Here is a 22,713-nt window from a genome sequence, read left to right as displayed (position 1 = left end):
CTCAATATAAGTAGTAGTAGTGACTCTTCCAGTTCCGGTGACAAAGAACTGGGGGGAGCGGGCTATACACAAGCCTCAGTTTGCATGTATATTATCAATCTGCACTTAATTATTTGGGCATGCGTCAAGTAAATAATACTAGAACGTATTAGAAAACACTTATATCGTTACGCCCGCTAGCTTTTCAACACGATCATGATTATTTGTGAATACGTTAGGTTAGGTAACTTAGGTTTGGTTTCGGCCTATGTTTAGCAGAAGGGGTCCAGCTTTTTTCTCTAAAAAATTATACAATTTTGGTAGTTTCTGTTCACATTCGGTTAATTTAGGGTAGGGTTGGTTAGTTTAAGTTAGGTTAGGCTAGTTTAGCTTACGTTAGGTTACTTTAGGTTATGTTATATTAGTGTAGGGATCCCAAATAATTTTCCAAAAAATGATAGAATTTCGCTTATTTCTACTAATATTACGTTAGTTTAGGTTAGTTCAGGTTAGCTTACGTTAGTTTATGTTAGGTTAGGTTAGATTTGGTTACGTTATGTTACGTCTAAGTACTTGCATCATTCATTTCTCCTGTAATTTTTGTGTTTTTTACGAGCTTCTGGACCCCTTGTACTAAACATACTCCTTGGTTTCTTTCACTAAGTACAGAGGTTTGGCCCGGCAGTGCTTGTTGGAACTTAACCCTATTAGAGGTCTACTTAAAGCAAAAATAAATTAGTTTTATCAGTATAAAGCGGACGACAGCTCGTAAATTACATATTACACTGAGATTCAAAGGATGGAAATAATTATTAATAATGTGGGCACTGAATTACCACTGGGACTTGAACTCGGTGTAGTTGGTATCTTACCTTTAAGACGTCTGGATTACAGGACATCGCAATTAGCTTCGGCTAAAGAAGTGGATGTTACAAGAGTTTAACCATTGAAGTTACCCATCAGGAAACATTAGCCTTCGGAAAGCACAATTCAAATATTACATTTTTGTTTAGTTTGTGTATGTCTCATATTTACATACATCTGATAACCAATTCCTTATCTTTACGAAAATCTCTTTTTCTTCTCGAAAACCACTAACGGTTATATAAATAGATGCCTCTGACATACCTTCCTATAAGCTACAAGTATAAAATTATTTTGTTTGTACGCCTCACAAGGAAGTTCTTTGAAAGTAAAACTAAATTAACTCTTATGTCTGGGTGTCATGATGGCTGAACTTGCAGCTCTCTAGGAAATTCGTGGATCTGAATTAGTAAGCTCCTTTTTCTTCTTCTGCATCACCTTATTTTAGGTTTTTAATTTATTAATGGGGTGCTGACCTAACACGGGAATAAAGCAACTGGGAACTGGAAATCTAGAAGACAATGTATAACGTTGGGGAGGGTTCACCGAGCTATATAAAAAATTGAAAGTAATTTGTGCAGAAAGAATACGGATTCAGAGAAAAAAAAGCGAAAATATCTACGCATGATAGAAGTAGACGAAAGTAAAAATAAAGCTTGCTGTACTAGTTGAGTAGCCGCTTGATGCCCTCCCAGCTAGTCTAATGGCTAGCGCGTGCGCGTTTGGTGTACAGGATTCTGGGTTCGATTCCTAGTCGGAGAGCCTTTGGAATTTTAACTGTCCTCGATGTTTCTGTATTTGTATCCCTGTTCTCAAAGAGTTAATGGAAAACGAGTAATAAATAAGTAAATTAAGTTACAGAGGAATGTTCGGTATATCAGTTAATTTTTCTTTTAAAAAAGTGGTAAAGGCAGTTGAGTCACGAGCGTGAGTTCGCGGGTTCAAATCCCACCAATGATTCTTATTATTATATTTATTATTCTTATTATTGGATTGAAACAGTTTCGTATAAGAGCTAATATTCGTTAACCAATGAAGCGAATAGCATATTTGGGAAATAAGTTTGGTTTGGTCGTCTAACAGCCTACTGATCGCGTGCAAGGGAGTTGAGCCGACCGTTGCTAGTGCTATGCAGAGATGGAGTGGGTCGGTGGGTAAAGTTTTCTGAGTGGGTCAGTGGGTCGTGGGTCAACAGCATGTGACCCACTGTGACCCACCACCCACCGTGACCCACTGCGACCCACCACCCAGCGTGACCCACTACGACCCACTGCGACCCACCACCCACCGTGACTCACTGCGACCCACCGACTCAGTATGATCTACCGACCCTCTCTGCTCACTGCATTGTAGAGAGTATCTTCTGAAGACTGGTAAATTTGTCTCCGTTTTACTTTCAAGACCTTCATTTCCCTTTCTTTTCAACTTCAGGCACTTTTGGATATTGATATTTTTAATAGTAATAATTGCAATAGGACTTACACTACAACTTGGCTTTCGAGACCTGTGGGTTTTTAGAGCTAACTACTGGGAAAAATACATTTTTGAATCACTGAAATATAGAGGAGAGGGTGCAAATGTGGAAACATGAGGGTAATGTGGAAACGTAACATATGTTGATTGCAGAGAGCTTTACCCTAGCAGCAATTGCCGTAAACAATCACCCTCATCTCCATTCGGCACGGCACAACGCTATGAAGGAGTCGGCCAGTGTAGTTAATGGTGGTGCGTCGATTGTTGTTTACACATTTTCGAGAAGTTTTTGGAGGTAAGTGTGTAGTATTATTAAGTCTAAAGTATCATAGAAGTAGTGTAATACATATTAGAGTATTGTGAAAGGAGGTTATTGGGAAGGTATTGGTGGCTTTCAATTAATCACAAGCAAACGTGTTTTTAACTTAACTCGTACAATCCAATTTGACTACAGTGCTGGTAACTTGGAAACATGAGGATGAGGGAAATGTGGAAACGTTTCCACATTTCCGACACCCTAAATACCATTGCTTTGTTTTATTATTAGTGAATAATTTATTGGATAACACTCATTTGAATCATACAAGTATATGTTAGATACGTTTGATTCATGGCCTAAGTGAGGGGTATAGCTTTGGTGTAAAGCAAAGTGGAAACTGACAAAGAGGCAGAAAAAAGGCAAATAATTGTCTCCACGATTTTTCTTACAGGGTCCTAGAGTACCGAGTACCTCTTCAGAGGATCCCAGTGTACCGAGCACCTCTTCACAGGATCCCAACGTTCTGAGCACATGTTCAAAAGTTTGTGTGTCACCATGTGAAATCATGAAAATACCCCCTTTGAAGAGGAAGCCTTCGAATAGAGGCCGTAAGCCGAGTTCTTGCGCTGTTTTCACATCGTCTCCGTAGAGAAAACAGCTCGATAAGAGTACGACTTAACCTAAACAGAAGCCGCCTGCAGCCGGTAAGAAAACTAGAAAAATGCCCAGTCCCTCCTCCAATTAAAAAAAAAAACTGCAGTCTATCTTCCAGTTGGAGTAGAAGAGCCCACCGAAAAAGACGCCCTGTGCATGTTTTATGGGAATCTATTTTCGAAAGATATGCGTGGTGAACTATGGATTCAATGTCAATTATATGAGAAATGGAATCACTTTGAGTGTGCCGGTGTGGAAACTGACATTTATATGTGTGATATCTGCAAATAAGACTTACCTACATAACGTCTTTGTCTGTTGACAACAAAACCTTGTATCGAAATTTGTTTACTTTGTAACTATCAGCTTTTTAACTTTCTAATCATTTAAAATCTTTTGTTGTCTTTGTTTCATCTACAGATTAAAGCATACTATGATCAAATAACTTTATGTGTATACACATTGATTTATTGTAATTTTAGGGTGTTTCCACATTACCCTCAGTTTTTAAAAAAACCGAAATATGCTAGTACATGTGCCAAATATTTTTTTTATTTTTTACATACATAGTTTTTGGACTTGCAAATTATGGTCCTATTTTTCTAACATTCTAAGGTATTTTGAGACAATTTTCCAGGTTAAATTAACGATTCACTACTTTTTTACAAATTAAATTCAAACTGGGTTTCTACATTTGCACCCCCTCCTCTAAATCATTTATAAAAAAACGAATGTAAAGTTGCAAAGTCAAATGGAATTACTTTTAGTATATTTAGTTAGGCCTTAATCCAAATTGGGATGTTATATTGCTTTTATTATAATGCATAATATCCTAAGGAGGTAGTGAGGAATTTTTGCGAAAAAAAAAATGAGTATCTTGCAAGCCGTTAAACTTACGGAGCTGAAATTCAGTGTATTAACTCTTTATTGAAAAGAAACAGAATGTGTCCTAGCATTTTTTTAAAATTCTCCTTTATGTGTGTGTGTGGGGGGGGGGGTACTTTCTATATATGAAGAATTGGTAGTGAGTTGTTTTGTAAAAATGATCGAAAACGATCGATGTTATTTAAGAAAAAAAATCAGAAACAAAAAATACAGTGCTTGGCTTCATATATCCATTCCTTTCTGCTATAATAATTGCTGAAGCTTGGAGCGCTTACAGCACAGGGCAATCAACCCATAAAGTTGTGAGAAAAATAGGCATAAAATTTGCACTGTACGCTTAATTACACGGAAATTTGAAGTTTGGATTGTACGCATAATTATATGGAAAATTTTACACTTTTCCCCTTTACGTTGGTCTACTTACTTTGATTTAGAACTTTGAAATTTCATCCTTTTTTGCATTGAAAAGTATTGATAATTCAACAAGGAAATAATTATACTATGATAATTTAATTGAAATTTATCGTAATTTGGCACATGGCAAACAGCAGTGTGGTAATTGAAGTTGAAGAAGGAGGGAAATTCCCATTCACTTCTGAATACTTTCCAGAAACCTCGTTCCCTTTCGCTTTCTAGACGGGGGAGGGAACTTGGTAATGGTATCAAACCTTTATCTGTAATTACAAAAATTAAATTTATAAACAAATAAGAAATCATCAGTTTATCAGGCTTTAATTGATAATTTATTTACAAGATTCCCTATCAAAGGCGAAGTAGATGAAGTTTTTGTTCTACATGGGTCGACATTGCCAACTGACATGGTCGATATGGAAAAGATGTATGGTGATAGAGAGATAATACTTCTTGCTGAGTATTTCAAAACTGACCAAGAAAAATCGTTATCAGACTTAAGTCTAACATGTAGACTTCGATGAGAAGTTGCAGAAATCGGGTAGAAGTATTATCAGTTTCCACGAAAGAGTGCGAACGGGGATTGCCCCTTATGAATTTACAGATGACTGATATTGGAAATAGATTAAGTGCTCAAACATTGTCTAACTTGTTGCTCATCAATGTTAATGGCCCACCGCTAGACAAGCTCAAAGTAGACGAGCTAGTTATTTCTTGGCTGAAGGATGGACATCATTCCACTACGGATGATTTACCGCCAAAAAAGTTACGAACAGGAAATAAATCCTATTTCAGATTTGTTTTGAGGTAGAAAATTATGAGTTATGGAAAATGTATATTTGTATTACTAATGGCTTATTTGTGTTATTCAACTTTGTACCTACTTTTTAGTAAGTCTCTTCTATGCTTTAGGTAAACTACTTTTGAATAAATATTCATAATAATAGCAATTATGCACATTTGTAACTTAAATTTAACGTGGTGTTTTAGTGATTACACAAATTACAATTATGAGCATACTTTATGGAGATGCTCTCACACAGGGTACCCGAGCACCTTTATACCCTATGAACAACTGATTCTTTTGTGAGAAAAATACTGTGAACTGAGAAACCATAACCTTTTCCATATTGTACAGGGATATTTTCCTGCGAATAGAAGTTTCCTGTGGAATGCGTTCAGAAATTAACACTTGCAAGAATACTCTCTTAGTACAAGTATATTTTAGGCACACACTAATTTTCCCCCACCTCGAATTGTTTCAATTTCCTCACTGACAAACGCTTTACCATTTTATATCGTAAAGTTTAGATCCACCGTTATTGTAACAGTGTTGCTTGAGCGATTGACTAGAAATTCAAACTCCGATTAGTGACAATTTCACAGTCTTGTTTTATTACAAGTGTAAACTCTTTAGTCAGTTCAGAAGAGGCCGTGGATCGTGTTCAGAGTTGATGACGATGGATTTTGGTGAGCCAGAGTAGGTCAAAGTGGATGGAGAGTGGTTCATGGTGGGTGGTGGGTCAGAGTTGATGACGATGGATTTTGGTGAGCCAGAGTAGGTCAAAGTGGATGGAGAGTGGTTCATGGTGGGTGGTGGGTCAGAGTGGGTCACGGTGGGTCAAAGTGGGTCATGGTGGGTGGTGGGTCAGTGGGTCGTGGGTCACGGTGGGTGGTGGGTCAGTGGGTCGTGGGTCAAGTTTTCGTTGACCCACGCCAACTCTGGTGTAATGCATGCTTCTGCACTCATGTTTTGTTCTTTAGCATGTCCATTATTATACATATTTTTCTCTGTAATTGTTTCTATAGTTCCACGTTTTGCACGATCCCTATTGATGTACCCATTCTTTAGAGTACGCTTTCTGGTACTCATTTGGTTGTGGTCTTTTCTGTGACCATTGTATATTTAATTTATTCTTTAATATGTTATGTTATAAAAATATATAATTACTCGTATTAGATTGCAAATCAGAGCAAGAACATTTAAGTTTATACGTTATTCCATTGCCAACAGAATATTAGTAGCCTATCATTCCAAATTAGTGTGAAAGGTCAAACTCTAATTTGGCAGATAATTAGTTTCGGCGTTCAACTAGAAAACAAGCGCAATATATAAGTGTCAAAGATTATTAAATTGTTAAAACACATCTGCTGATGATCGAATGAATGTCAGCAGAATGTGTTCTTTATGAACAAGACTATGTACAATCATAAACAAATCATAAGTCGATCACGTAATAAGTATGAATGTGACTGTCAACCTGATCAGGCTGTGCAAGAGTAATTACGCAGCAAAATAATACGTATAAAAACCTTCGTCTTCCAGACAATCAACGAGTCGCCTTTTGGTCACTAGCAGAATTCTCACCCTGCGTTACGTTGCTCTCACTCTGCACAAATTTTTTTCCATTCCGAATAAAGCTTGCTGTGTGTTCTAGTGTTCTAGATTTCCAATTCCCAGTTGTTTCATTACCTTGTAAGTCGTATTAACCCAAAGCCTGAGAATTATGTAAGCTATGTTACTTGAAAATGAATTATTTTAGTTTAACGTCCCACAGTTATGTCCTTTAGGCTAAAGGAGATGGGCGATTAATGAAAGTGAATAATTGTGAAATTGTGCTCCCCTACCAGGAATCGAACCCGGGACCACGTGCACCAAAGACATGCGCTAGCCACTAGACCAGCGGAGTCTGGTTTATGTTATTGAGTGCATAATATTCATCTGTTATTTCTCATTTTTCCGATGAAAATTGTGTATATACAATCCAGTTCCAGTTCTTGTCTTTCTATGAGGAAAACTTTTTACAAGACGCCAAACACTGTTTCGGGGCACCTTCTCCACACTATTGTTATTTTTTGAATTATATTTTACTTATTTTTTATTTTTCACCTCCTTCCTGATTTACTTTTTCCTAACTGTTTTATTCTATTACAGATGTTTTAATCTATGACTTGTTTTTTTCAGCATGTTATATTTGTCTTTTTCTTCAGCTATTATTTTGTTTCCTTGCAAGTACAATAAAATATGCATTAATATTGTCATTGTTCATATTTAACAATGTTTTTAAATGAAGAAGAACTCTGTCTCAATTTTCTGGACAGGTTTGTTAACAAATCATTTTCTGTATTTTGATGTTAATTTACGTTACAATATATAAAATTAATTGATCCCTTCGTCTTTCCAAACCAATCGTTGTGTCTGGATGGTGTATTTTGTATAGCATGGTTTATTATAATGTTTTATTTTTTCCTTCAGTATATAGACGTTGCACAGCAAATAATTTTTCAATACTCCAGGATTTTTTTTAGCTACTTTTAAAAGGTATTATTACGTAGGTTACTTTAAAAAGTAATTTGCTATTCTTATCTTACTTTCCCAGGAAAAGTAATGTGTTACGGTTAATTCACAATAAATAAATAAATAAATAATACCCCAATACAGCTACCCCTTACGGTTCTTCGCTAAGTTTATGTTTTCTTTTTTTTTTAAATTTTAGTGAATAAATTACAGATAATGAATATCAAAAACATAGAAAGGTAGTACTTGTAAACTGTTATAAAATAAACTAATAGTTCTTTGTAAACATTTCTTATAGACTAGACCAGTGGTTCTCAATGTTTTCATTGAGCAAGACCTCTGTCTCAATTTTCTGCACAGGTTTGATGAATTCTTTTCTGTATTTTGATGTTAATTTACGTTACAATATTTTATGATTAATTGATCCCTTCGTCTTCCCAAACCAATCGTTGTCTATGGATGATGTATTTCGTATAACATGGTTTATTACTCACTGGTGACTCACTTTACTGAACGCTTATGACACTGCGGCACACTTGTTTGATTTTTTCTAATGGTAATATTCATTATAATAATGTAAGATTATAAGTTTTTACAAACCTATAAGTTTTTTTATAAAGTAGTAATTCTACATAGTACTCAGCATTGTTGTAACTCCTGGAGGTGTGGAAGCGCTCTATTTTTAAATTGATTTTAATAAATGCTTCACGATTTTAAAATTCTAACATCTTCCAGCATCCTATGGAACTGCGCAACACACCGGTTGAGAACCACTAGGACGAGACAATTTCCGTGCGCAGTTTTCGATGTGTTCATTCTTGTACATTGAAATAAATTACTAGCAAGGTTTCTTCATTCCCCGTAAAAAAAAAAAAAAAAAAAGCCCTGCGGCAAGATCAAGATGTGAGGGGGTGCACAAAGACACGCATCTGCTCAAATGCGTGCTCTGTACAAGAGTGACATATAAACACATTTTAATTTAGTAAAGGAGGGCACGGTGGTTCCGTAGTAAAGTGCTTACTTCTGATGAATGAGGTCCCTGGTTCAATCCCCGACCAAGTTAGTTTGTGGTAGACAACATCGTGTCCGTGGGTTTTGTCGGGCTACTCCCGTTTCTTTTCCCATTCTCATTCCATCGATTATTCCATCATCATTCGCTTGCCTTAACCATTCGTCCCCCATAGCCTGAAGAACATAAACATCGGACGTTAAAATGAAAGATTTTACTTCATTTCACTTTAATTTAGCACAGCTCCGGAGAAGGGGAGAGAGGAAGGTGGTTGACGGAATTGTGCCTGATATTCATATAATAGCACTTTGGATATACTGTTTGGTTTATTACTTTTCATGTATTTGATCATTTCCACTCTCTTTTAATTATTGAGTACATGAAGTTGGACTCCCATCTCTAGGTAAAAGCTTGCGATTACTATACTGAGTTAGTGATTAATTTGTACTAATTTGCGCTGTAAAATTTCGAATTTGTGCACCATTACCAATAAAAGAATTTAACAACAATAGTACACGGCTAACTTCAAACTATCCCGCCCACTCAGATCGGATTCAAATCTATAGAATTTGTGCTATGCCCAGAAAGGGAGGAATGACTAATAATTGTTTGGGGACAGATGTGAAGCTAGTCCCATCACCACCAACTCGAATTCGGATCAAACATATTCCAATGCTTAGTGCCCGAGTTGTGCTGAGTGTTTTAGAATGTGTACTCTACCGAAAAGAGCAAAATGTCTAACAATAGTTTGAATGGGGTGGGTTATCCTCCCCACCAATTCGAATTCGAAATGAAATGAAATCTTTTAAGTTTTACGTCCCGCGGTTATGCCGGTTAGGCTAAAGGAGACGGTGATGATGAGCGATGAGTGAAATGGTAGAATGAAGAAAGTGGGAGGGAACGGGAGAACCCCGAGAAAATCTACACGCACACGGTATTTGTTCACCACGAAGTCCACACGGCGCGAGCTGAAATCGAACCAGGGACCCCGAGCACCGGAGGTGAACGCTCTACCACTGAGCCGCCGCGCTAAAACTGGGAGAAGGCGGGCTCAGCCTCTAATCGGGGTTACTTTGCACAGGTCCAAAATAACCCTTCGGTAAGAAATTACTACTGCTGGTACCTCCTGCCTTCTAATTTTTAATTTTACGTAAAGGAAACCGTACAATAAACACTGAGTTTTCTCGTCTGTCCGATTTGAGAGATTTTTGGATTTGTTGTAGATGAGGACTTCCCGGGAAATCATTTATATGGGATCAACTCCCTATGACCAACTTTGTGACCTCCAGAGGTCATCAAAAGTCACACAGTGTACAAACAGCATTGCATTTCCTCGTCTGTCCACTTTGGGTGATTTTTGGATATGTTGTAGCTGAGGACCCCCCGATCAACTGTTTATATGGGGCCAACTTCCTATGACCAACCCCCTCCAGAGGTCACCAAAAGTCACACCGTTACGTAGACTATCCTCATCTGCAAGTATAACACACATCTGCCAGTAACCCAGTATAACACACAATTATTTTTTGTATGCCAAGTTTGAACCAGTTCTACCAACACTCGTTGTGTGACCTTTGGCTTTCGAAATGTACCACTCATATTTCCCTATCGTGTACCAGAAGCGGGAAAATCTCCAAAATGTAAAAAAAGGGGATTTAAGAAAAAATTCCCTTTTCCCCATTTTTCTCTTCACAGGTACATGATAGCGAAATTTGAGTGGTACCATTTGAAAGGCTGCGTTACGCTGAAGAAAATGAGGTATGACATGTTGCTAGAGTCAACAGACAACTGTCAGAAAATCTCGATTTCTTTATTTATTTCCTTTTTTACACATTTTTAGTCAATTACTTTAGTAAAGTATCTACAGTATTATCACTATTTATTCTAAAGGCATGATACGTACCTCGTTTTCTTTGGCATCGCAAAGAAAACGAGGTACAATTCATGTTCTCACAGTGAACAGTCTTGATGATGATGATGATAGTATATAAATTCACTAAAAAGGTATTATCAAGGGAAAATATGTAAATCGGCTGTAGCATCAAAACTATTCATCCCAGGGCCACTCTTTGTACCTCATTCTCTTCACCATAAAGCAAAGTTTTTTTTTAGTATCATTCACATGATCGTATCCTATACCAAAAGGGAGATATTCGCGATAAAAAAAGAAATTTTTAAAAAAGAAAATCCTTTTTTCCCCACTTTGAGCGGAAATTTCCCACATTTGGCACTTTAGGAAAATTTTACGGGCCCAGTTGGAAACACTGCTTTACTAGAAACAAAACTGTGTATGAACCATGATCCTACGATAAATAGTCTTGACGCAATAGATGATTGAGTGAAAGTCTACAAAATACCTAAAAAAAAGCCATAATTTAAAAGGGTTAGAGGAAGTTCGGGTATTATGGAATAGTCGGATAATATGGAATACCTCATTATCTCACCTGTGATGTGTTGCTTCCAAGCGGAGAGGAAAGAAACTACTACCTCACGTTGCCATGATGCTCTACAGTCCGTCTCCTTGTGATTCTGACATTCGTTGTGTTGGTAGACATGAAAATCTGATTTCTTATTCCTGAAAACATTTACAGATAAGTGTTTTACAACCTGTATTTTCCTATTGAAATGTAATAGAACAACAATTCTTTATTTAGTATGACCTTGGATATACAGAGTGGTAGTTTGATAAGCGTCATTATAATATACGCCTTCGAATGTATTTAACCGCTCTTTCGCTTCCAAGTTGGCATGGAGGGCAATATGGAATACCTGCAAAAAAAAAAAAAAAAAAAAATGGTATTCCGTATTCAGTATGATATTCCGACTACAAAAATATCTATCGGTATTGCGCAATTAAACATACGTTTATGATGACAACAATGCTAAGTGTATGTTTTACTACAGCAAATTTTCTGATGATATAAGGGGTGAGCTTGGGTCCAACGTTCATCATGTTTAACGAGAGCACACAATGACTGTGTCGATCCTGAAACAGAGTATTATATTTGTGACTTTTGCAAGTAATCTCATTCAGTTATGGCTTGGCATTCAGAATTTTCATATATTGTCACTGTATTCATTCTATGTTCAACAGAAAACTCATTTCTTTTCATATAGCATTTGTATTCCATATTACCCGACTATTTCATATTACCCTCCAAAGTGGTTTCTTTACAAATCATAAATTTTGTCCACCCCTGTAACTAAACTTCTTTATCAATATATGCATAAATAAAGCCAAATATGTAAGGCGTATACTTGTTTTCCTTTTTGTTTCAATGTGCAATTATTAACTGAGTTACAAGCGCAACAAAAGTAGTATTCCATAATACTCGAACTTCCTCTACCAGTCAACTTTAGATTTAGATCAAACATAATAATGAACAACAATATCAATATATATTGTATACATTTATTTTTATATATATTTTATATTTATATAAAAGATGGTACAAAGAGAATTTAGGAAATCAATTTATCTGACTGAAGATTTGTTTAAATCTATTTTATAGAATCTTTTAGATTTGTTTAACTATATTCTTAACTGCGGATTTTTTTAAAAAGATCTCTTTCTAATCTATATTTGTATTCTTTCTTTACTGACTCATGAAGTATACCGAGAACTACGTTAATTTTTTAAAGTTGATTCTTAGCTAAGTTTCGAGAGACATCAGCAACATTTCGTTAGCATCTTATTTGAACTACTTTTTAAAATGGAATGTGTACGTTTAGAGAACTTGTGGTTTGATCTTACAATGTACATAGCATAATATAACAACAGAGTAGTTTTTATACACTGTAATGCTGTAATTTGATTTGTAGTAAACCAGCTTTTCAGAAGTTTTTGCTCAGACGTTAAAAAAAAAAAAAAAAAAAAAAAAAAAAAAACACTTTTCATAAAGCTGGTTTTCTACATGACGTAAATTACCAGTAAACTATGTGTAATTTACTTTAAAAAAACGAAACGAGTATATTATCTTGCCAATCCTGGTAATGGGTAAGTTAAGTGAAATTCTGAGCTTTGATTTGCATATAACAGGTAACCTGCATCCAATGCTGAAGCGCTAGAGACAGGCTTTAATAGCCCCATCTTTAGTCTACATGGAAGCTTATAACTGCATTCATGATTACAATATAGGTGACTTACTAATTTTACATATGCAATTGTCTAACTAGAGTCCGGCTTTTGAAATACTTTTTTTTTTCCCTGCAGGTCTTTGGTACGGTTGAAAATTTACAGAAGTTTGTAAGCGGGGACACATTATTTATGGATGGTATCCTCATCGCCATAAGTGCCTTTACATCGCAGTGACGGGTATGTGACCGCGCAGTACTCCAAGGAAGGGATGGTTGTATAAGAATTTGTGATTAATTTTGAAGAGTTTTTATTTTGACTAGGGAATTAACATTGGTGAAGGGAGTAAAGACACAGTTTTGAAGCATCAGTTCACTGTTATTGAAGCATCAGTGCACGAAAAGATTCGTATTCTCAGTTTTTCTATTTATTGTTTTATATGTTAAGTTAAACACCACAATATGTATCACTGATATCGCAGATCGTATTATTTTTTAAAATCGTCAAAACATTCATCTCCAGACATGATGTAGAGAGAAGAGAAAGAGATACGACATCTGTAATATATGTATATGTGATTCACTAAGTAACTGTAGAAATTAGTTAAAGGACACATAAGACAGCGAAAAGGAGCTCTAGAAGTCTGAACTTTTTAGAAACGTCCTAGATAGGTGAAAATATAGTTAAAAATTGCAAAAGGTATCATGTAAATTACCTCTCTTTTCTTATATTCTAGTATACTTTTTCTTTCACATCCAAACATCTCTATTCAGAATTACGAGATAAAGGCGAAGAGAGAAACATTTCCATTTCAAGAATTATATCAGGAAAAAAATCTTTTTTGACTTAGACTAGATTTGAACTCGCAACCGTTGAATCCATGGCTCAGCGCTCTACCGATTGAGCTAACAACTACTGTTAGAAAAGCCAGATTTCTACAACTACCGGTTGCTGAATGGTGTGTATTAACCAAGTTTGCCGAGATAATTGCTTCATATAGCTATAATAATAATAATAATAATAATAATAATAATAATAATAATAATAATAATAATAATAATAATAATAATAAAGCAGAAGAACAGAATCTAAAAAGTCACATATGTTAAAAGTTTGACGTGCAGAGAAGTCCTAATATGAGATTTTATTAATTATATATAATAAATGTAAGCGTGGTTTATTCGTGCGTACTACTCAAACTGCGCAACTCACTATCTAGTCCCATAAGGGTTGTACGCGTATGGTACAGTAGCCTTGCGTCCTCCAACCGTGAAGAATGTTTCTGTTTGAACCTATGCGTGTCCTAAGAGGAAGGAGGAGATTGAAAGAAAGAAAAGTGGTTTAGAAATTATGCAAACGTAGAATATGTCACGAGGTGAGGTGATATAGAATTCAGCGTGTCTTTCAGCTACTACTCTATACAAGACGTGCATCTACGACTTAACGTGGAACCCGAACCACACGACTCCTGACGGGAATCGAAACCCGTATCACCTCTAGTTCTATCATGGGAGACACAGGAACATGTAAAAATAATCGAAAATTTCTTCTATCTTTCTGATAAAGAAAACAAAGTTGATACCAGATATAAATAACGAAAAAACATATGAATTTAAATGTAAAATTTGAGTCCAAAATACCCACTTATAAACAACTGCTGAATTTTAGAAAATAAAGACATGTAAATTGAAGTTATGTGATTAACTTTGAGCTTCAAAAACCAACACCCAGAAACCGCCGTGTAAAGTCTAACTGATGCAAATTTTTTTATTGCATAACTTGCTTTCGGCTAGGCGGGAAGTCCGCTCCCAGAGGCTTGCATTTGCTCTTTCTCCGACCTCTCACTTCTCATATCCCTAAGACCTCTGATCTTAAGTGGTTTCGAGATATGGCTATCTTATTGTAACAATTTCAACTCCCAACTTTTTCTTCATGCTGTTTTTCTTCTAACCGTAATATATATATATATATATATATATATACATATATATATATATATATATATATATATATATATATATATATATATATATATATATATATATATATATATATATAAAACGCTGAAATACATCTTTAATCAAGATGTTTCTACTCTTAAGGGATTTTGGAATATGGCCATTCTATTTTACCAATTACAATTTAAACCTTTTTTTTTTTGTTTTTCTAAGGAAAAATGAAAAAACGCAGAAACATGTCTTTAATTGTTTTACTTGCAAAACCTAAACACCAATTTTCATTCCCGGCGGGAGCTCATGTATTTCGAATTCCACGTTAATCAGTAGTTTAACGTTTCATATAGCTTCGCTACTGAATGGGACGTTAAACTCAAAATCAACTCAACCAATTTTCATGTCAATAACCTTAACGATTTTCGAGTTATGACCATCCAATTATAACAATTGTAACTTTACCCTATTTTTTTCCATTCTAGGGCAAATATCATAAAAACGCTTACATACATATCTAATTATTTTAAATGAGAAGTCCATATACCAAATTTCATGTCGTTAACACTCAAAGATTCCAAGGTATGGGCATTTTAAGATAATTGCCACTCCTCTTTCTCCGTTTTCCCTTCAAATTTCCAAATATTCTTCTTTTAGTGGGACCTTACATTACAAATCATATGCCCTTTCTAAACTTCGAGTTTCTAGCTTAAGCGGTTTGGCCTAGCGTTGATCAATCAGCCAGCCAGAACTTGTTATTTTATATAGAAAAATACATAATAAGCAAATTAATGACAAAAATATTACCACAAAAGCAATATAGCAAAGAACTCATATACTGTGTTAAAATATGTAGATATTCATTCATTTGGTAAAATTCATAAAACTAAGGGCACAAGCTTAGCGTAGCGCGTTTGGCGTGGGAGACCCAGGTTCGATTCCCGGTGGGAGCTCATGTGATTCGGATTCCACGTTAACCAGTAGGTCTACATATCATATAGCCTCGCTGCTGAACGGGATGTTAAACTCAAAATCAGCTCAGCTCTGCTAAGGGCATAAGCAGCGTGGACCTACGGCTTTTTGGGTCCAACCACAGATGACAAAATTACACCCCTATTGCTTTACAATTGCTGTAAATCTCCCTGCTTTGGAAATGAACGGAACTTGACATTCGCTTCACCAACTTTTCTATTTCGTGTGTTCATTTTAAAGCCGTACACAGCTCATGAGGGCATTGCTAAAGTTTTCAAAGTCAATGTAAGAAATACAGATGAGTTCTATTTACACAATGTGTACAGTAGAAAATATTCAATAATATTCTACATAGAAAATATCATACACAGAAGTGTGTAAGAAATTCATCAAATGTTTAAAAATCAAAGAAAACGTACTTCAACACAAATGCAATTAAAACCTGACTCTGAGAGCGCAATAATGTTATCTTGTTCGAAGGGTCAGTGATTTTGTGTCGAACAGGCTGAGCGTGGGCTTATCCTGTCTTATGTTTGGCAACATTGCTCTTGGTCAAGTGGTTTATTGCTTGTGCCTTTAGGTATTTGCCCTAAAGCTATACAGCGAGTTGTGTGCGTTCTTCCTTCCCTGCCCCTGGCTGGCGAAAGGCTGCATTGGGATAAGGGGCAAGACACCTTGCGACCTTGGAGGGGAGTAACATATAAAATGATCGAAAACGACAACCGATGTTCATGTAGAGTTCATAGTTTCGAGGTCGCTGAGATGGTTAGGCGTAAAGCTATCAGCTATTTTCTTTTAGTGATTTCTTCATATACATCTACCAAGTTAACGAATCAGTGATAGAACGTTCACCTCTGGTGCTTGGGGTCACGGGTTCGATTCCAGTCCCCGCCAAGTGAACTTTGTGGTGGATAAACACCGTGTGCATGGGTTTTCTCGGAGTTCTCCCGTTTCCTCCCCCTTTCTTCATTCCACCATATCATTCATTATTCATCATCACCGTCTCCTTTAGCCTAACCGGCATAACCGCGGGACGTAAAACTCAAAGATTTCATTTCATTTCATTTTCAAGTTAACGAACCTTGACTTACCTGCGTACAGTGGTTGGTTAGTCTGTCCTCGATGGCTATTTTTACTTTTTCCATGATCATCCCATACCATACAGTATTTTTTATGTTTTGAGAAAGCTTGATTCTATCAATTCGTTAAACAACAATGTTTCTTTTTTTTCTAAACATGTTTCTCAGTATTATCCTCTTCATTCTAACTAATTTAAATATTTTCAATAATTCAGAATTTAGACTAAAAAATGTTACAATGATCAAGAATTGTATAAGAAGAGGACTCTTCATTTCTAATCATTGTCATAACCGGAAGGGAAAACTTAAAAAAAAATTGAAATAACTTAGCAGACGTAGAAAATCGACGAAAATAATAAACATCAACTATTAGTTGACTCTTAGAAGTATAGTATATAGTTCTCAACCCAAGTAGAAGATGCACTCTTTGCTTCATGAAAATAATAAAAATTTTCCAAAAATAATTACAGAAAAGTAATTTCATGACATTTACTGAGCGAACGTAGGTTACTGGTTAGCGTTGACCTTTGTAATTGGGAGTCTCCAGGTTCAAATTTCGATACGAGGCATCCTGACTAGTGATTTTGCAGTACCACTGGGCGAATACCGGGATACTTTTAATACATAAGCTTTGGCAAATTTTCTTGAAAACTTTGTTCTTGTGTTGTTAATGTTTCAGTGTGAAATGGCATTTTGCTGCATGGAAAATATTTTTAGTAAACAAAATATAGTAGATGAATGGTTAGTATAAGGGACTCCTACTTGTTTTCTTTAGGTTCAAATCCCGACTGTTCTTATTGATTTTTTCTTTTAGTTACGCTCATATGTTGCGCTCCAGAAGTTCAATTTTGAATTAAATGTAGTCGCAGCTAGTTTAAACTGAAATTATTTTCAAAACTTTTTGCTATTATATGTTTTTGTTTTTCTTGCGATGTTTCAACTTTGATATTAGATCTTAGACCTTAATGTAACTCATTTTCCTACGTCATATTATGATGAATGTTTTCACAACAACGATAGTCGGGCGGTAATACAGAATTCCATTGTTACTGCAGGGCCGGATCTTGAATCCTGCGAACTACGCGTTCGCAGGAGGCGCCAGGTGAACAGGGCGCCAAATTAGAAAAATGAATTTTGTTTTAAATGTAAATATTCATTTTAAAAATGTTATGATGAAAAATTTTCCTCATATAGCTTCGAATAAATATTGTACACACTGAGATACAGATAAAATACATCAAAAGGACAATAAAGTCGAATCTTCGCTTGGTTGGCTGTAAAACACCCCTTTACAAATGAAATGGACTCGCACATCAATTTCTTGCTGTACTGTACTGTGGAGTTACAACCACAGTTATTTGCTCAATTATCAGTTCTTTACTGAAAGAATGTGGGGATAGCACTTCGCATGGCAAGAGAGAAAGTACGTGGGGATCTGAGCAGTACAGCGCTGAAGTAATTAATTGGGGATGAATGAAATGAAATGCATGTTTTCTAATAGAAGAAATCACAGAGACACAAAGGTTAGGAAAGGAAAGGGCTTTACTGTACCTCAGCCATTTCGATATGATGAACCTCTTCAAATATCGGGTGAAGCCTTATCCTCCAATTCGTTGAGTGTTCCCGTCTGGTATCGATCCTGGACCTCACGTTCGAGAGTGAAGAACCTCTCGACCTCAGGGCAACAGCTCCCAGATGTCCTGGCCTCTTCAGAATGACACCTCTGTCATGCAATGGTTGGTGAGGGCCCAGGCGTGCCGACCGTCTTTCAATTGCTGCTACGACGACTCTTCTGAATAGGGGTCCAAAGTGTGTTTCTGGCGGCTTCTGTCACACTTCTCACCTCGAGGGTCCCGTGTCCCCTGGTTTTGTTCTACTTCTTTGCTTTCGCTTCTTCCTGGTGCTCCGCACGTGGATGACTAGCTCATCACAATTATCTTGGTCAATAGGGAAGTTTGTTAATTGCTGAAACGGCGTGGCTGAGCTTGTTTTGATGAAGCTACGAAAATTAGGAAGAGAATGGTAAGCATGAATTTGTATTGGGATGAGGTGACAACATAGGGAAGTCTCTTCTTTATTATTTAATAATTACAATTTCTTGTTTGAAGAACAATAACAACATATAGGGAGAATTCAAAATAGGCGCTAAGCCTGATATCCTCTAGAAATTGATGCCAATGCCACACTCACAAGAGATGCTAGTTTGAGGAAAATTTCCATGGCACAGGATAGATCTTTTAAAGAGGGAAAAGGGATATTTTACGAATATGAGATAAAATCAATGTAAATTTAGCTTTCCAATAGATGTTGTATTAAGCACTATGGCCGTAGAGCTTAAGACTGGTATTCTTTCCACAATCTCACCATATGCACAAAATACAAATATAACAGACTCTTCATTCCTTTCTCAACAGTTAAGGGTTGAGAAAGATCACCGTAAATGAAATGCACATTATCAAAGTTGAAGCAAGCATGGGCACCCAAAAGGGGACGAAAGGGCCAGGCCCCACCTGGCTTACGACAAGTATAATGTATATGTATAATTTCTTAAGATTTTCTTAATACAAATAAAAATACCAAACGTAATATAGTAACGAGGGAGATGACCACCCTAAAAACATTCTTCGGGCCCCCATGCAAGCAAGTAGGCTTTCTTGTCCATTCGTCCAGGGAGTGGAGCGAATACTAAGAAAAGACGGGCGGTAGCCTACAAATGGGTTCTTTAAAAATCATTTCTGAGGGAAATTTTAACTTAAGTTCCTAATGACTCACAATCGCTGTCCAGTGCTTAAAGCTCACTTTGTTAATATCTATTAGTCATTTGTCACTCGTCAACATTTTCATTTCTATCCTAAGTCATTTCGTTTTTGTTTATATTTTTAATTTATAATGATGTGTGCTTTCACTTTTTAATAGTACTTTGTTTTTCATGTAATAATAATGACCAACGATATAAAACCAAGTGAGCATTTTATCGGAAAAGAAAGCTACAAAACGTGAAAGAAGATAAGAGGCAACCGAAGGCTCTAAAAAAGTTTCTTTCGAGTGCTGGACAAAATTAGACAAATATTGAGGTGGGGAGTTGTCAATATCAGTCACTGTTAACAAAGCATTTGCAGGTCGACATTCTTTTGAAGCTGACAAATTTATTTTAACCTGATTGCAGTAATTTAATTGTTGAATTAAAATGGAACGATACGGTCATTTCGGTTACGGGTCTGAATTAAATTTCATGTATTTCAAAATTTGTTTGAATACAATTAGTTTTCACGTGGCATATAAGTATAGAACTTGAAAGGATATAATCCAAAGCGACGAAAGGTCATTTGGATGACAAGTATTTTTTTCAGTACTCTCACTTTCAATCACAGCAGCGTATACAGATACTCGTTTTATTATGACAGATAATAATAATTATTAATCCATTCTCTGCTAATAAATTTAGATGGAGCGATATTTTAAATTAGTAATAATTCTAATGCAAAGTAGAGTTTTGATTATTAGTTACTTGTGTTCAGGGATGTACCGACATAGGTGCTACGGATGCGCAAGGGGCCAGGTCGAGACAGAATTTTCCGGACAAAATTCGAGTCGAGACACGGCTCTTCCAATAGAGAAATATACATTTTTCGAATCGAGCCATCACTTTTACAGCACATTTTCGAGACGAGACAGCCACAAATCTTGTATCGTACGCATCCCTAATAGGTGCAGTTTTCTATTCAGAAAACATCTTCCGGGGGGCACACTTAGTAGGGCCACTGCTAGTACTCTTTTATTTATTATTATATTATAGACGTATAATTTTGATCTCCTCCCGGGGGGAGTGGCCCCCTAAAATATGTGTGGACGAAACACTGAACAGGCAGTCTGAGAGTCTGGATCCCCCGATTAGCATAATTTCAGGGGGCAAATACACAAAATTATTTGCATTTTGTAGGCTATTCCGAAAAAATCTTCGGACCTCAATGGGTGCATCATTACTTGTGTTTACATTGTGTTACTGCCTGATTTCGAACGTCTATGTTGGAAAGAAACATGAAAGAATTGAATTGTTCTATAGGTATAAGGGGCCCTGAAAAGAATTTTTGCGGAGAAACCTGATTTTAAAGTTCTGCCACTGATCGGGACAAATTACATATAAATTAAGACACACTTTTGTCATTTGTTGTGTATTGAACTAGTTTTAGTTAAATTAATAAAGAATTATTTGAAATCAAGTATATCTCAAGAACGATTAAATGGACTAGCTTTGATGGCCATTGAAGATGACATTCTGAATAAAATTGATATGGATGCAATAATAAGAGATTTTGCCAAATTGAAAGCCAGAAAAGTGTATTTATAACATGAACTTTACAGTAACAAAGAAAACGAGAAATTAAGCTAATTACCATATTTGTATCACTAGAAAACACTATTTAAATATGCTTTTAATGAAGTGTAAGAGCATATCTCTTTGTCAAAATCAAACCTGTGATAATGTTAGACTTGAAGCTCATTAGTTTTATTCTATTTCGACTTTTATGTTTCAACTGTATTTGTCAAAATACATCTTAGATATACATTTTAGTTGTTTCCTGTGCTTATTTAATAATAATAATAATAATAATAATAATAATAAAAGATATAAATTATTAAAACTGGAACTTTGGTCATGATTCATCCACAGTTAATTAGGTTTAATTTTGCCATTTTCCTTTAATACTCACTGGAAGACTGAATTATTATATATTGAAGAAATTTGTAATTGTAACAATTATCTGAAGAATTTTTGTCCATTACAGCATTCAATTCTTTTATCATATAGGCGGGGCGCCTAAATATTATTTGCTTACAGTTACGAAATGTCTACAACCGACCGTTACTTTTATATATATATATATATATATATAGAGAGAGAGAGAGACAAAGTTTTGACTCAGAAAAAGTACTGTTGAACGTACGATGCTACATGGGCTCCTGGAGGGTGCACAATTTACCCCTAAAAATGCTTTCAATCACTGAAATAAATTCCTGCCTACGCCCCTGTAAAGCAGTAAGAATGTTAGGGACTGATGAGGGTGTAATGCCTCCCTGGAGCAACGACAGTTCCCCAGAAATCATGCCTCTGATAGGTCCGGATGTGACACCAGTATTTGAGTGTTACCACTCTTCCCTCTCAGTGTACTGAAACTTAAGTCAAAGGAACTGTTCTGAAATCTTCACCGATTCTCTTCTCTGAAACCGCATGCGAATGGGGCCGACCTTGGTCATATACTACATCTGGAATATTACTATTTATATCAGAGATACCGAAAAATATATATTCGACACAAATATAGGATGTTTCGATTTTATTTTATTTATTTTTTGCCTGTCACCCTCCCACTCTGACCTCCATGCCAACCAAGGCTTAACTTCTACCTAATCAACATCGACAGCGTCACTATTCATCTGCGACCACGAAAACTATGATTTCGATACTAATATTGTTCATATTTGACTACTTTTACATGTCCCTTCCCCCTTATTACGAACGACTTCAGTGTCTCGCCTCACTGGAGCAATTTCAACAAACTTAAGTATAGCTATAAACCACCACCTGTAAAATAAATGTGCGGGTGATCTTTTTCGGAGAGGAATTCATTAGCTGCTTTTCCAATGTGGTGGCTTTATTCGCTTCCCATGCTAAAGATTGCAAAAGAGCTCAACTTTATTTGCACCACTGTGCTATGAATATAGATTTTAATGGCATTTACTTTACTGAATGCTCGCTTAGGTGTTGCTCCCGTCACAGGAAAAGTGAGATACTGTTATAAATGAG

General features: G+C 36.0%; 1 protein-coding gene across 4 annotated transcripts in view; it reads right to left on the bottom strand.

Moving 5' to 3' along the window:
* Positions 1–22,713, bottom strand: part of LOC145694742 (uncharacterized) — a 753,582-nt gene that overhangs the window by 567,239 nt on the left and 163,630 nt on the right. Inside the window, exon 1 of one of the 4 annotated variants that reach the window (XM_081771337.1) lies at positions 852–989. The exons of the other annotated variants lie outside the window; for them this stretch is intronic. The gene's annotated coding sequence lies outside the window, so the exon portion shown is untranslated. Of the gene's footprint in view, positions 1–851; positions 990–22,713 lie in introns of those variants that run through there. 4 annotated transcript variants of the gene reach the window in all.

This window comes from Thermobia domestica, chromosome 9, assembly GCF_964235325.1.
Source record: "Thermobia domestica chromosome 9, izTheDome1.hap1.1, whole genome shotgun sequence".
In the NCBI taxonomy this organism is placed as follows: domain Eukaryota; kingdom Metazoa; phylum Arthropoda; class Insecta; order Zygentoma; family Lepismatidae; genus Thermobia; species Thermobia domestica.
The sequence above is the reverse complement of the archived record's forward strand: the minus strand, read 5'-3'. Positions and strand labels throughout refer to the sequence as shown.